We start from the raw sequence: 15,666 nt of genomic DNA, 5'->3' as shown, positions 1-15,666 counted from the left end.
ACCCCAAAATATGCTTAGATTTTGAATTGGGTTACCCAGGGTAAACTTAAATGCTGGAAATTCGGGTTTTCGGAAATCCAATTAAACACAAATGTTTTGAAATTGATTCATCCATACAAGTCAACACATGTCATAAAACAAGGTCCACACCAAGCATTGCAACAAAAATTATAAAACTTTTACTAAGGAAGGTTTTGACTTGTTTAAAAGATTCCCACATCAAGATTCACAAAGTTTCCTAATCATTATTATTAACATTATTTCATGTAACATATAAAACACTCCATAAAATAACATTTGCATACTATAATATAAACATGAAATGCACTCGTGAGTTGATGCGTGATGATTATGCATAATGATGACATGATCACCTTCTTAATTTTTTTTTAACATCGGGGATGTTACATTGGCAATCCAAATTAAATCAAGTACTTGGGTTTACTTAGCTCATGAACAAATTCATATACTAACCACTAGATCAATTAATCATTCAAGCAATAGTGGTAGGCTATGAATGTAAACATTTCATTTGTTATGCATGATCCTATGAAGTATGTACTATATGCACTAACCTCATACTAGTAAGGGATGAAATGATCATGCATATTACAATGATACCTTTACTATGTTGGAGTAGAGGATAGTCACATAGATTCCAATTCATTACTCTAATAGCAATATGAAGTCCAATTATAAGCTTGGTGAAGACCAATAGATACCATTTTGAATTCCATTCTTCACCCACATGAAATGAATACCATTTATGATCAAGTGCACTTTCTTGTTGTGGTTGGCTTGCTTCATCCTCTAATCAATGCTTGCATGAGAGCATCAACGTGAGAATACCACTTGAAATATCATGATTAGCTCTCTTTTGGATGTTGCTTGCTTTTCTTGATCAATCCTTTTGATTGCTTCAACTAAGCATCTCAAATGTTTCTCAGATCACCACTTCTATGTTAGCCTTTCAAGTACCACACTTGGTTTACCTACTCATAGACGGCAAGCCCCTACACTAGGGAGAAGTGACCTCTCTCCAAGAACCATTCTTGATACTCACTTGAAATGACTTGATTGCTTGATCCAAGTGATGGACTTAACTTGATGAGTAACCTTGATTCCTTCTTTAAGTCCTTTTCTTTCTACTTGTTTAAGTCCTTTTCTTTCTACCAAATGATTTCCAATAGTCACTAGAACTTAAACTTCATCTTCATCCTAAGTTTGATCTTGATCTTCTAATTTGAGTACCGAATGTGTGCAAAGTACACTCCACAATCAAATGGCCTTGTACTCTTTGATTGTCATGCTTAAAGATCATCTTAATACCAAACTTAGGTGCCTCAATTACTTATAAACATATTTCCAACTTGAGGACCTTTCAATCAAAGTGACTCTAGATCAATCCAACATTTGTCACTTTTCTAGCAGATTTTGTACTCTTCAAAGAAAAATACATATGTCCTAAAGTACAAATCCAAATGCCACGAAATTTGGTGAAGATGTGCTTAACTAAGTTATCTAGCATCTGTAAAAATTTGAGCTTCATTTGACTTCTAAATTGCTACTAGATTTCAATTCTTCCATCATGGTTACATGCTGAAAACTGTTGCACTATAGCTGACAAGATTCACTCCAAAACTAAATCATCTTTTATCCAATTCTCATGAAATTTGTACAGAATCTTATACCATAAGTCTATAGTATGTACACCAATTTTTATGCCAATCCAATAAGTTTTGATCACTCAAACATGGCTAAGATCACAGCTAGCTCAGATTTTGCAATATAGGATAGATTTCAATCACTTGAGCTATACTTCAAATGTGAATCAAACTTGAAATCAACTTATTTGAATACTTTCACAAGACATAAATCCATTCAATCCACTTACTATATGTCATCATATGAACTTATCCAACACAAATCAATCCAAACTTGATTACTAATCAATTTATCCATTCAAACATCTTATAGTGAGCAACATTGCATATTTATCCAATTCAATCAACTCATATGCACCCAAATGAAATAATCAACAAGATATATACCTTGGTTAGCTCATGATCATCCAATTTGCAAGCTTTAACTCAAGTATTTTTGCAAGCCATCAAATAGACCAATAAATCACCACAACTTGATCATGACACTTGTATGTTGAAGCACATTTGGACTTCACTAATTCTTGGCTTGGCATTAGGATAGAATTGCATTAAGCTTCAATGCTTGATTCAACATATGGCGATTAATATGAAAACAATTTAATCGAGCCTCTAATGCCATGGTACCTACACACATTCATCCACTTTTTGATGGTACCTAAACAATTTTGGGTCCTCTCAAGTTAGGAGCAATATACTTAGGCAATGCCTTAGTATGAGTAGTGGGATGTTTTGCAATAGCAACCATAGAGGTACCATTACCATCCTTCCTAAGCATAGAATCATCATAAATTGAAATAGGCTTAGGAGTGTTACCTAGGGGACATGAATGTGCCATGTGTCCCCTTTCCTGGCATGAGTAGCACTTTCTCTTTGCTTGAGCCTTTTCTTCCTTGCTCATGTTGTGCTTCTCATCGCCTTGCTTCTCCTTGTTTGCTTGAGCCTTCTTCTCAAGCTTGTTTGGACAACCCGAAGCTAGGTGGCCCAATGTGTCACAACTATAGCATCTCATGTGAGCAATCTTCTCTATTTTCTCTTCTTTATTCTTGCTCATTTGTTTTGCATCTTGATTCATCCTTGGACGCAATGCTCTTTCTCTTGCTTTTCCACCCCTTCTAGTTTTCTTCTTCTTTATCATCAAATCACCACCATCTTCATGGTTGATCTTGATTTGTTCTTAGGGTGTCTTCTCTTGCTCAACTTGTGGCTTTGGTTGAGGCTCTTCTAGTTGCTTCACCAATTGCTTGGTTGGGCACATTGAGGTAAGGTGACCCCAAGTGCAGCACTTGAAGCACTTCACATGCTTGAGCCTCTCTTCTTTTATCTTCTTGAGCTTCTTAATGTTAGGGCAACCATTTGCAAGGTGTCCCACTTTATGACACTAGTAGCACATGGTATGAGAGAGTTTTCTTTGTTGTATCTTCTTCATCTTTCTTTCTCTCTTTATTTCATCCTTTGTCATCTTCTTAAAGCCAAGGCCACACTTGTCACCATAGTTTCTTTGAGTCTTCAACATGTGCTCAAAGGTGACTTTTGAGTTGTAGCACCTCTCTAGCTTGTTGCTCAATTTTTTCACTTGTTCATTAAGCTTATTGTTCTCCTTCAAAAGGTTAGTTTCACAAGACATAAAAGTAGAACAAGCATCTATATGTGAAGAGCATGGCATATCTAATAAATCATCACAAGAGGTGGATACATGCTTCTTGCCTACACCACAAGGGTTAGCAACAATTTGTGATTTATCATTTGATCCATGTGATGAGCTCTCATTATTTTTAAGTTTCTTTGTAAACATTTTAATGAGAGAAGCATGTTGTTCTAATAATTCATCAAAAGATGCAAGAAGTGTCTCATGATTCAATTTTAGCTCATCATGTGAAGATTTAAAAGCATCAAGTAATTTCTTATGTTCTTCACAAGAGTTCTTTAGAAATGAGTTTTCATTTTCTAATTTCAATGTTTTAGCTTTCTCATTTTCTAAAGATATGGTTATGCTAGCAAGTCTACTAACAAGCTCATCATATGAATCAACATGATTAACCACGTTAGCATTTGATACCTTGGTGTCACCATGTGACATGAAACAATGTGGTGTAGTTGGAGAGCTTATAGTAGCATCATCATCATGGCTTGAGCATGAACCAACATCGTCAAGATCACCACCAAGTGTGCTTGAGGTAGAATCTTTATGTGCAACACTTGTGGCATCATCATCAACCTTGTTAAGTGAACTTGTAGTGGATCGATCATCATCATCATCACTTGACCATGAGGTGGAGCAATCTTCCACAATCACCAAATTGTGGTTATGCTCAACACACTCATGTGCCTCCACCTTGTGATCATCCTCCTTCTTGAATTTTCCATCATCACTTGTGGATGAGTCACCGTAGAAGACTTGGAGTGCCATCCACATATCATGAGCACTTCCACGTGTCACTCTGCGTTCAACCGGAGCCACCCAATCTCAACGGTTAAGTTGCTACTAGATGCTGCACAGTGAATGACCGGACGTTGCTGCGCCTGAGTTTGGTCGTTTCTAGAGAGCTCCCCGAGCCTCTATTTTGTGACCAGACGCATCCGGTCCACCATGATCAGACGTAGACCAGCGTCCGATCAGTTCTACACCCACGTGCCTAACTCTAGCGCCGCCTACGTCACCATACGTCAGCACTAACCAAATGTAGACCCTGAGTGTCCGGTCACTCTTCACGCCAGTGTCCAGTCATGAGACCGAGACCACGCGCTCACTGCTGCCACTGACCGGACGCGTCGGTCCTACCGAGGCCAGCGTCCGATTAGTTCTGTGAAACCTTGTCTTTTCTGTATAGGGCGCCGGTGGCACCATCAGACTATCCGCACTCTATGGGGGGACACTTTGCCGATGGAGTTTTGAACCTTTCTCGCCTCTGTTCCATCACCAAGTTGATCCACATCAAGTCCAACTTCATCTCCTTTATAAATGTGCCAACACCACCAAGTGTACACCACCATGTGTATGTGTGTTAGCATTTTCACAATCATTTCCAAAGGATTAGCAACTCAACTTGCCACGCCACTCAATCCTAGTGATGATGCAAAGTTAGATTACTCGAGTGGCACTAGATGACCGATATGCAAACAAGTTTGCCCCTCTTAATAGTATGGCCATCCATCCTAAACCTGGTCATAAACTTCTCTACATACCTATGACCAGTGAAATGAAATGACATGGTTATACCTTTGCCTTGCACATTCTATTCCATCTCCTCCAATGTCGATGCAACATATGCACCAACACGATCAACAATGATATGATCCACTTCATATCATCATGTGATCATATTGGTTCATCGATCTTGACTTCACTTGCTTTTCACCGTTGCCTTTATCCATCGGTGCCAAGTCTTGCTTAAGCTTCACAGCCATGTGGTCCATCGCTCCAAAGCCTCCGACTTGCCCTTCACGCTTGCAACTGGTCCATCAAGCCAAGTCTTGTCTTGATCTTCTCCACCTTGATCACATGACTCAATGTCATGTCTCATGTGCAATAAGCTCCTTCATCATCACATGTGTGAGCTTTGCAACATCTCCGAGCTATTTCCACCTCCATGGCATATGTTGCTCACACATATGTACCTATGGACTAATCACCTATGTATCTCACATAAATACAATTAGTCCACCTTGGTTGTCACTCAATTACCAAAACCACACAAGGACCTTTCAGATGGCCATGCAAGAAGAGCTCAATAACTTCAAAAGAAACCAAGTGTGGACTTTGGTAGAATGACCTAATACCAATGTCATTGGCACCAAGTGGTCTTCCACAACTAGCAAGATGAGAATGGAGTGGTGACAAGGAACAAGGCAAGGTTGGTTGCTCAAGGTTTCACTCAAGTGGAGGGCTTGGACTTTGAAGAAACATATGCACTAGTGGCAAGACTTGAAGCAATTCGAATGCTTCTAGCCTATGCCGCTTATCACGACTTCAAGCTATATTAAATGGATGTGAAGAGTGCATTCCTCAATGGCCCTATTCAAGAACTTGTCTATGTTGAGCAACCACCAGGTTTTGAAGATCATAAGTTTCCCAACCATGTCTACAAACTCCAAAAGGTGCTCTATGGGCTTAAGCAAGCACCAAGAGCATGGTATGAATGCCTTAAGGAATTCTTGCCTAAACAAGGCTTTGAAATAGGCAAAGCCGATCCTACCCTTTTTACTCACAAAGTTGGCAAAGATATATTTGTGTGCCAAATATATGTCGATGACATAATATTTGGTAGTACTAATCATTCTTTTTGTGAGAAATTTAGTAGGATCATGACCAAGAGATTTGAGATGTCCATGATGGGTGAATTGAAGTTCTTACTTGGATTTCAAATCAAGCAAGTGAAGGATGGAACTTTTATTAGCCAAACAAAGTACACCCATGATATGCTTAAGAAGTTTGACATGGTGAATGCCAAGTCTATCAAAACTCCCATGCCAACCAATGGACATCTAGATCACAATGATGAAGGGAAAGCCATGGATACTAAGGTATATCGCTCCATGATTGGCTTTCTACTTTATTTATGAGCATCTAGGCCCGATATTATGCTTAGTGTGTGCATGTGTGCTAGATTTCAAGCTAACCTAAAAGAGTGTCACTTAGTGGCCGTTAAGAGAATCTTGGGATATTTAGTACACACTACTAACCTTGGCTTATGGTATCCTAAGGGCTCTAGGTTTGATCTACTTGGGTATTCGGATTCCAATTACGTCGGTTGCAAAGTAGATTGGAAAAGCACTTCGGGGACATGGCAATTCCTTGGATGGTCCCTAGGGTCTTGGAGTTCTAAAAAGCAAAATTGTGTAGCCCTTTCCACCGCTGAAGTCGAGTATGTTGTAGCCGGTGCATGTTGTGCTCAACTACTTTGGATGAGGCAAACCCTTTAAGATTTTAGATATCACTTCACTAAAATTTCACTCTTGTGTGACAACAAAAGTACCATAAAGTTAGCCAACAATCCCGTAAGCCACTCAAGAACTAAGCACATAGACATCCGACACCATTTCTTGAGAGACCACGAAGCCAAAGGAGATATCAAAATTCATAATGTGAGCACCAAAAAGCAACTAGCCGATATCTTCACTAAGCCTCTTGATGAGTCAAGGTTTTGTGTTTTGCGTAGTGAGCTAAATATACTTGATTCTCGTAATGTGGTTTGAACTATAGCACACCTTGATTGATGAACTAGCGTGGATAGGAGAAATGAATTGCAAAAGTTTAAATATTGTGCTTAAAAAAGTTTATCATAATAAACTAGTGTATTATGATCATTGTTTGCATTGATTATTTATTGCTGGTCATAATATGCTTGAGATATGTGTCCATATCCTATATATAGAGAGGTATTTAGTTAATAGCTAAATCTTGTTGTTCTGGGGAGTGCGGCAGTGTCGCACCTGCCTTGCGGCAGTGCCGCGCTGTGGTAGTGCCGCGTGTGGAGAGCGGCAGTGCCGCACTTTGAATTCTAATCAGAATTCGACCCACAACAGCCTGTTACTACAGGGGGCCATTCTTTGCTCCTTTTGCCAACTGGCCCACAGTAACTCTCTCTCTCTCCCTCATTCTACCCGATGCCGGCGCATCTCTCTTTCTCTCTGTCTCGTGCGTCCATTGTCGCCGTGCCATTGCCCAGTCATGGCGCCACCATCCGACAGTGCTGCGCCGGTTGCTGGCACTCTCCCCCGTCGCCAGTAGCTGCTGAAGCTCGTGAACGAAGCCATTCTCTCCCTTTCCTCCCCAATCCACGAAAACCAAGGTGAAACCCTAATCCTTCCCGATCTATGCAATGTGTCAATTCTAGTTGTCTTGGATGGTTGATTGGAAGGTAGATAGTAGTTTGGATGGTGCTTTGAGGATTGATTGAAGTAGAAATCGTGATTCAACCTTGGAGCCAAATTAACTGATGCGGCAATGTCACACCTCTGTGCAAAGCTAGCAGTGCTAAACTCTTGGTTCAAAGGTTGACTCACTTTATCTATTTTATTCAGTTTCCAATGTTAAGATTCATGATTACTTGGCTTTCTTCAAATTATATCTAGATGAATCGATGACATAGACATGTTTATGCTTGCTGAGATTGTATAGTGGGCTGGGAGTTAAATTGTGAAGTAAGTTTAGTAGACAAGAAGATGCAAACTACAGTCTTGGTGAAACAGCTAGTGTGGCAGTGCCGCTCCCAAGTGTGGCAGTGCCGCACATCTAGGGGCAGTACCTCATCAGCTGCTTCCCTCTCTTGCACGTTGACTCTTCTTGAGTACTTAACTTACTTTATATGGTAACTTCTACTCTCCTTATGTATAGTTTCTCATTTGGACCTATATTTGTCTGCATAGATGGCCTCTGGAGGTGATGATGACCGAAGAGGGAAGAGGAAGATGACCGAGCCTCGGGATAAGCAGATGCCTCATCGTGGTCATGGCAGGACCACATGGGGTAGTAGTAGTGTAGCAAATAGAGATGTTGCCAGAGATAGGGGGAGGAGAGATCAGATGATCTAGGATGAGGAGAACCTAGAGAGGGCTGGCCGCACCATTCCTCCAGGTGCTTGCCCAGATACTCCACCTCATCTTGAGGAGTTTGACAGGAGCTACATCAGAGAGTATTCTAAGGATGTAGTTATGAGGCGTCCTATTGACACACGTCCCTATCCTATGCTCAATTATGCGGGAAAGCTAAAGATGGTGGAACAAGCATGGGAAAACAATCCCTATGAGTAGCCAAAGGATTTGGGGATTGACTATAGGTTTTGAAATAAGTTTCATTCCAACTTCTATGCATATGTGAACTTTAACTCCAAGAAATTCAAGGTTGTTAAGATGTAGTATGTTGATTGGGAGGAGATGAAGAGAAAGAATGAGCCTAAGTTCAATAAGGTGATCAAGGCTTGTGATTTGTTTAGCCACACTGATATTATAAGCTTTAGATATAATTAGAATGAAGAAGTGCTAGCCCAGTTCCATGCCACTTTCTTCTATAGCATCTACACTGATGAGATTCACTAGATGACTGAGGGACGACATTATAGAGTTGATTTTGTGACTTTTAGCCAGATCATTGGTTTTGGAGAGGAGGAGCGAGGTTTCACTTACATTCATGATGAGGCTAGAGCTGATATACGTGATATTGCCTATATGTGGATTGACAGGAAAAGTGCAGATGGGAAGGTCAGTGGCCTGAAGAGCTATTATTACATTCTGAATAATTTGATCAGGCACACTATCAATCCCAAGGACAAAGTAGCTTCTAATCTTAATGGATATGTGAGAAATGTGCTTGCTAGATTTGCTCCTAGAGGTGACAGGTTTAATGTCCCTTGCTTCATGTGGCGTGAGCTAAGGAACGCCATGGAGGATGGGAGAAAGGGGATACCCTATGCCCCCTATCTCATGTTTATGATTGAGAGGGTCACTGGCTATAGATTTAAGAAAAATGGTCTTCACACCATCTACAAGATCGAGAAGACCTGATGCTAGCAGGGTAGTGAGATGCTCTCCATTAGTTGTGGACGTGCCTGAGTCATCCCGCTCTAGGCCTCGCAAGGAAAAGAAGATGGAGAAGTTTGGGAAGTGGATCAAAGCTATATTCACCACATGCACCTATGCAGCGAGGACCGCATATTAGGACCGGTTGGAGAACCATGAAGCCAACTGGGAGGCTAGAGAGCGTGTAGGGCTGCCACCTCTTTTTTAGTTCAGTCATCGCCGAGGTTTGATGACCTTCCTAGTCTTTCTAAAATAGATTCAGAGGATGAGGAGGAGGAGGAGGAGAAGGAGGAGCAGCCAGAGCTTGATCCTCACATAAGTTTGAGGTCCACCTTGCAGTCCATGAGGAGGAGCACCAGGCATGAGCGCCACACTTTGACCACTCATCGCTAAGGGAGGGTGGTGGCATCTTCTTCTTCTTCCTCCAACGATGACGACGATGATGGTGGTGGTGGAGAGGAGGACGTTACCGGTGCTAGTGGAGCTACTGGTGGGGATTATGTCGATTGGGACACCATCTAAGAGGATGAGGAGTGAGTGTTGGTCTTTCTTCTTTTCTTCTTTTTTTTGGTGCTTTATGCCAAAGGGGGAGAAAATTAGAGGGGTCAACAACTTTTTCTATGCCATGGAGAGGAGGTTGCTGCAGCTAGAGTCATATTCGTATCTGTTTAGAGTAGTCTTCGTTAGGTGAGAGTTTGAGAGTCCATTAAAAACTCTATTTATGTAATAATGCTACTTAAGTACTTTATATATGTGTAGGATATGAACATATATTAATCTATGCTATCGCTTGTGATACAATTGTGCTAGAACGTATATCTTTATATGTATCACATGTTGTGTGGTGTCTGTTCTGATCTGTGCTGTTACATCAAGTGCGGCAGTGCCGCACCTAGCTGTAACAGCAAAACATGTTGTGCATAAACTGTCATTTGCATCACGTTTTACATACCTGACACAGTATGCAGCACCCCACAAAAGCATGGATGTAGGGGGAGCCCCATCACTTTTACTAAAATGTGAATCTTGGCTTCTTATGCCAATTTAAGAATTCAATTCTCTATTCACACATTTAGGGGGAGGCTCTACACCTATAGCTCGAAAAATCTCAGTATTTATTTCATATCTTTTGTAAGCTCTAATTAGTTGTCATCAATCACCAAAAAGGGGAGATTAAAAGTGCAATCAAGCCCTAATTGTGGGTTTTGGTGATAATGACCACGCAATTAGAGAACTAATGAGATTTATTAAGATGACAAGTAGGGAATTTATATTCGAGGATGCTACACGAAACGGAGGAGCCCCCAATTACAAATGTTGATGGATTCAAACTTAAAGGAGGTTTAAATTCTTTTATATTTTGAATTTGAGTATAGAAAAAGCCGTACTATAAATGGGGACACAATGCTTAAGCCAACATGTGCTACTAAGTGCTCAAACATACACATGTATTCTTAGATTCACAGCCAAGACAGTCTAAACTTCACTCTTACCCTTGATGTCTTGACTGATGTGGCACTGCCGCACTTAAGTGACTGTTGGGGTGAGGGGGTATTTATACCCATCCTCTTCCTGCCCAACGGCTATCTTCTTCCTTCTGCTCATTCCAGCTCGTCCAAAATAGAAAAGGAGCTATCTCCCTCCCTCCATTAGTGACCTTGAGCCCTTAAGCAAATCCATTGATTTTCCCATTAATCCTTGAGAGAAAAGAGTCCAAAACTCGATTAGAGAACAGCTCCATTGATTCTCCAACACAAAAGAGCACTTGGTTCACGTTTTGGCCAACGGTTGTGTTTGTTACTCTTGGAGCTTGGCTCCTAGCCGGCTAAAGCATCGCCCGTGAAGCTTGCTAACTTGTGTGACAGTCCCAGGAGGTTTGTGACCATCTCTTGAAGCTAATAAACTCACCCCCTCATCTCAAGAGTTAAGTCTCTTAACTTGAGAACGAGGAAGGGTTGAAAAGCCCTAAGCCTTAGTGGCTAACCTCAACAACATGGACGTAGGCAAGCCTAGGTGGCGAGCTGTACCATAGGATAAATCATTGTGTCTCTTGTGCTTGATTTATATTACTTGCATGGCATATTGTTGTTGAGGTGATTTCTAGGGTTTCTAGTCGATCTACTTATTTGTGGTGTTCCTACTACTTCTAGCTCTTGATCTGTGACTATTATACCTGAAGTAAGCTGAGAAATTTCTTCGATCTAAGTTTTCATTCACTGATTTTAAACTATGACTCGAAGTTGTCTGCAGGTGCGGTAGTGCCACAGTCCGGCAGTGCTGCTCGTCAGAGCGGCAGTGCCGCAGGGTGAAATTGATAAAAATTTGAGTGTTTATTTTGACAGGCCTATTCACCCCCCCTAGGCCAACTAGATATCTACAACTAGTCTAGGAGGAACTAGGCCAACAATACAAGATTTATGTTTTGAATTCACTATAAGAAAATACTTTCATAATATATAGTTCATAAATATTGTGAAACTACTTGGATTTTTTAAAATTGATTGTCATTTTAAAAAAAACTAGACCAACCTAGGAGAAACTAAGTAGCGTTTTATTTACTATTATTAAATTATTAATTTAAAAAGAAAATAGGCACCTAAATTTCCTTTGACAAGGACTTAAACCTAAATGGTTTGGGTATACATCAACACCACCAACTAACCGAGCTAGCTCAGCTTCCTGAAAATGATGGTCAAAGTTAGAAATAATTGACTTAAGATAAACATAATGTGACATGTAAAAACGGAAGAAATATATAAAGAGTTATCTAGTTGATAATAAATATTTTGATCACAGCTACCAAAAGGAGGTGTGCTCTTGGGTTCAAGCAATAGTTGAGTGGATAAGAGCAAGGCTAATAATACAGTCGGCTTGCTGGCTGTAAGGTTCCTTGCAGTCTTCTCTCAGCCCACTCATATAATAGTTAGCTCTTTATAGTTAATACATGGCCCACTTGTCTCTCTCACAGATTTTCTTGGTTCTTGTGCCAAACCGGCTATAAGCTTACAGCTCGCTTCTCCTCTCTCTCCTCTCCTCTCTCCTCCACCTCAGCATTTAGTCGGCTTACCGCCTGCTATTATACTTGCTCTAAAAGGTGAATGTGCACCGTGCTTTTAAAGAAACTATTATTTATGTGTTTCAATATATGATGATGTCTAGTTTAAAAATGAACACATAGGTGTGTGCACTGGGGAAGTTGAAGCATTGGCTTGTAGACTTGTACTCCCTTTGTTGTTGTTTTTAAGTGTCGCATTTGGCTTTGGTACACAGACCAAGGTGAAGATTAACTGCGGATAGGCCGGGTCGTTTTTGTGGCCCATCCGATTATGCCGCCTCGTTATCCCTCCCTGCATGGCTGCATGCAAGCTAAATCACGGACGCCTGCAGACTATTCGTAGCATCCAGGGCCCGGCACAAGCGCATGGCTGTCCAAATTTTTAAAAAGTGCTATAATACCTATCACATTAAATGTTTGGGGCTCGTACATGAAACATTAAATGTAGACGAAAAAAAAAACTAATTGCACAGTTTTGTGGGAAATTGCGAGACGAACATTTTGAGCCTAATTAGTCCATGATTGAACACTAATTACCAAATAAAAACGAAAATGCTACAGTAACCTTAGATTCCAACTTCCTTAAACTAAACACACGCTTAAAGGCGCAGAACAAACGAGGCAGCGTTTAAGAGCAGTCCGAACATTAATTATAGTTTCTATCTATCGATTCTACAGTAAAACTTTAGCCATGCATTTTTAGTCTCTTTTTTTCCCATAAAAATCCAAATATAAGGCTAAAAGTGAGTAAATGTTAAAAACTGGGCTAAAATCTTTGGTAACTTATCGGGTACAAAACAATCAACTTGTGCAAATTTAAAAACTACCGATCAGGACCACTAGATGCTGATCCAATGGATGGGATGAGAGGTGGGATTTTTTATGCTTAAGCCTCCCACCCGCCGGCCTTTTTTTACGCTTAGGCCTCCTCACCCCATCCATTGTATTAGCATCCAGTGATCCTGATTGGTAGTTTTAAGTTTGCACAGGTTGATTGGTTTGCACCTGATATGTTGCCAAAATCTTTTGCTCCCAAAAAAACTCTAAACTAGGCTAAACTCCCTAGGGACAGGCGCTGGACGCCCTATACCCTTTGCCGCTCGTATGCATGGATAATTAAATGAGGGTAAATCAATTATTATAGATTAAAGGACTAAAGTTTAGCCCATAAATCAAACAACCCAACAGGACGGAGCTAAACTTTAGGGGCTAAACTTTAGTCTTTGGACTAGTGATCCAAACTGTTAGAAACGATAGGCAATATAAACGACGAGGAACAGTATATCAAACACATGAGACAAGAGATTTTAACGTGGAAAACCCTTCCAAGGAAGAGAGAAAAACCATGGGCACCAAAAAGCTAATATTCACTATATCGAGTAAGGTTACGAACGTCGGGAATTTATAATTTTTTTTTTATCCTAAGACGACGACTTATAGAAAGTATATATAGAGATGAAAAAACCCTAATAGGCGACGATCCGTACCGGAGGGCTCCGCCCCTCGCACCCCCAACATCCCAGCGACGAGTCTCGCTTCGCTCCGTTAAAAATTAGCATTTATCTTATATATAACTGAATTTTGATCGCAGCTCAACCCAAACACCACCTTAGGTTTACAGCTTATCATTTTACTGATGTGACAGTTGTATTAATGAAGAGAGGGTTAGAAAATAGAGAGACTCGAACAAATGGGGCAAACCGCATTAGGGAGACGCAGACGCTGGTAGTTTCTACCGGCCTCGCTTCGGATCCATTGCGTCGCCCGCAGATCCCCTTCCTAAATTCTCCGTCTCCAAGCCCCTGTTCGCCGGAGTCAGTAGAGGTGCGCGCCCCAAATTTCCAAGATTCGCTTCCTCTAATTTCATCGCAAATCTTTGGTCGAGTTCCAGGCAAGGCACAGGTGCTCCCGCCGCCCTTGCAGCTGCAGCATCTTCTTCGGTCGCTGGTGCTCCCGCCGTCCTTGCTGCTGCAGTATCTTCTTCGGTCGCCGGTGCTCCGGCCGTCATTGCTGCTGCAGCATCTGCTCCACCTGCAAGTGCTCAAGTCGCTGGTTGCAAGTGCAGCATCTAAAAAAGAACAGTCTACTATAGTTTGGTCTTGTAATCGATATCGTTTGCACTTTCCAATAATAGTCTACTAGTCTGTCATTTGGTTCTGAAATTAATAATCTGAAAATATAATCAATATTAACAAACCAAACTATCACCCAGTTCGTCTCGGTTTATTTGGCTTATAAGTCGTACTTTTTCAACTAACGGATAATATTTTTTCTCTTATACCAAATCAGTCAACAGTACTTTCAGCCATAGCTTATCAACCAGACAAGTCAAGCGAACAAGTCGCTCCACGTCATCGGTGAGCTCTACACCGGTGAACTCCACACGCCGATGAGCCTTTGTTCCCAAGCATCAAGGAGATGTTGAACTAAAAGCACATATGTGTTTGTATCGATGTTGTAAAAGTAGATCGGGATGTTATAAAATTAGATCGGAATGTTGCACATATTGCAATGGCTATGTATGTTTATGTTCTAAATGTTTCATCTATATCATGCGTATGTTGCAAGTGTTTTCATCAGGATGTTGCAAAAGTAGATCTGGATGTTGCATATATGTGCGTGTTGTAAGCGTATGTTTCAAGTGTTTCAGGTGTTTCATACGTCTGTTGCGAGTGTTTTATCTGGATGTTGCATATGTTTTGCAATGGTTTTCAAGTATTTTTAGGCGTTTTCGTAAGTGTTTCAGACGCTTGTTTTAAGTGTTTCATTTGTCTTGTTTTTGTATGTTGCAACTATTGCATCTGAATATTTTAAAAATAGAACAGGTGTTGCACATGAGATGTGTGTGAGAAGCAGTTGGCGACGCGGACGACGTCCGGGGTGGTGCGGGCCCGTTGCTGGGGCGCTCGCTCGCTGTGGGGGCACCATCCGAACGCCAGCGCTCCGGATCGGATGTCCCTAGCAAGTCTGATTCTTTATAGTCTAATTTCATCACATCAGATGATGAGGGCTGATCACGATGATGTAATATTTTGAAGGAACCAAAGACAATCTCGAGGTTAAAGTGGTTAGGCTCAAAAGAGATTGCATTGAAGTAGCCAATGAATTAGCTTAAGAGCAAGTACAATAAGGGACTGCAAACAGGCTAAATACTGATGTGGAGGAGAGAGGGAAGGAGCGGGCTAAACTTACAGCCGGCTTGGACATAAAAACCAAGAAACTCTGTGAGACATACAAGTGGGTCATGTATTCATAGTGAAGACTGCAACTATTATATGGGTAGGCTGAGAGGTAGGTTGCAAGGATTCACAACCAGCGGTCAGTTGTATTATTAGTCTTGCTCTAATTAGCTGGCTAGATGCGAATAACTCATGAATTGTGTTGTCGAGTATGAGTGAGGATTTCTTCCCCTTCGTTTCCTTTTATCTTTTT

The sequence above is a fragment of the Miscanthus floridulus genome, chromosome 19 (assembly GCF_019320115.1).
Source record: "Miscanthus floridulus cultivar M001 chromosome 19, ASM1932011v1, whole genome shotgun sequence".
In the NCBI taxonomy this organism is placed as follows: domain Eukaryota; kingdom Viridiplantae; phylum Streptophyta; class Magnoliopsida; order Poales; family Poaceae; genus Miscanthus; species Miscanthus floridulus.
The sequence above is the reverse complement of the archived record's forward strand: the minus strand, read 5'-3'. Positions refer to the sequence as shown.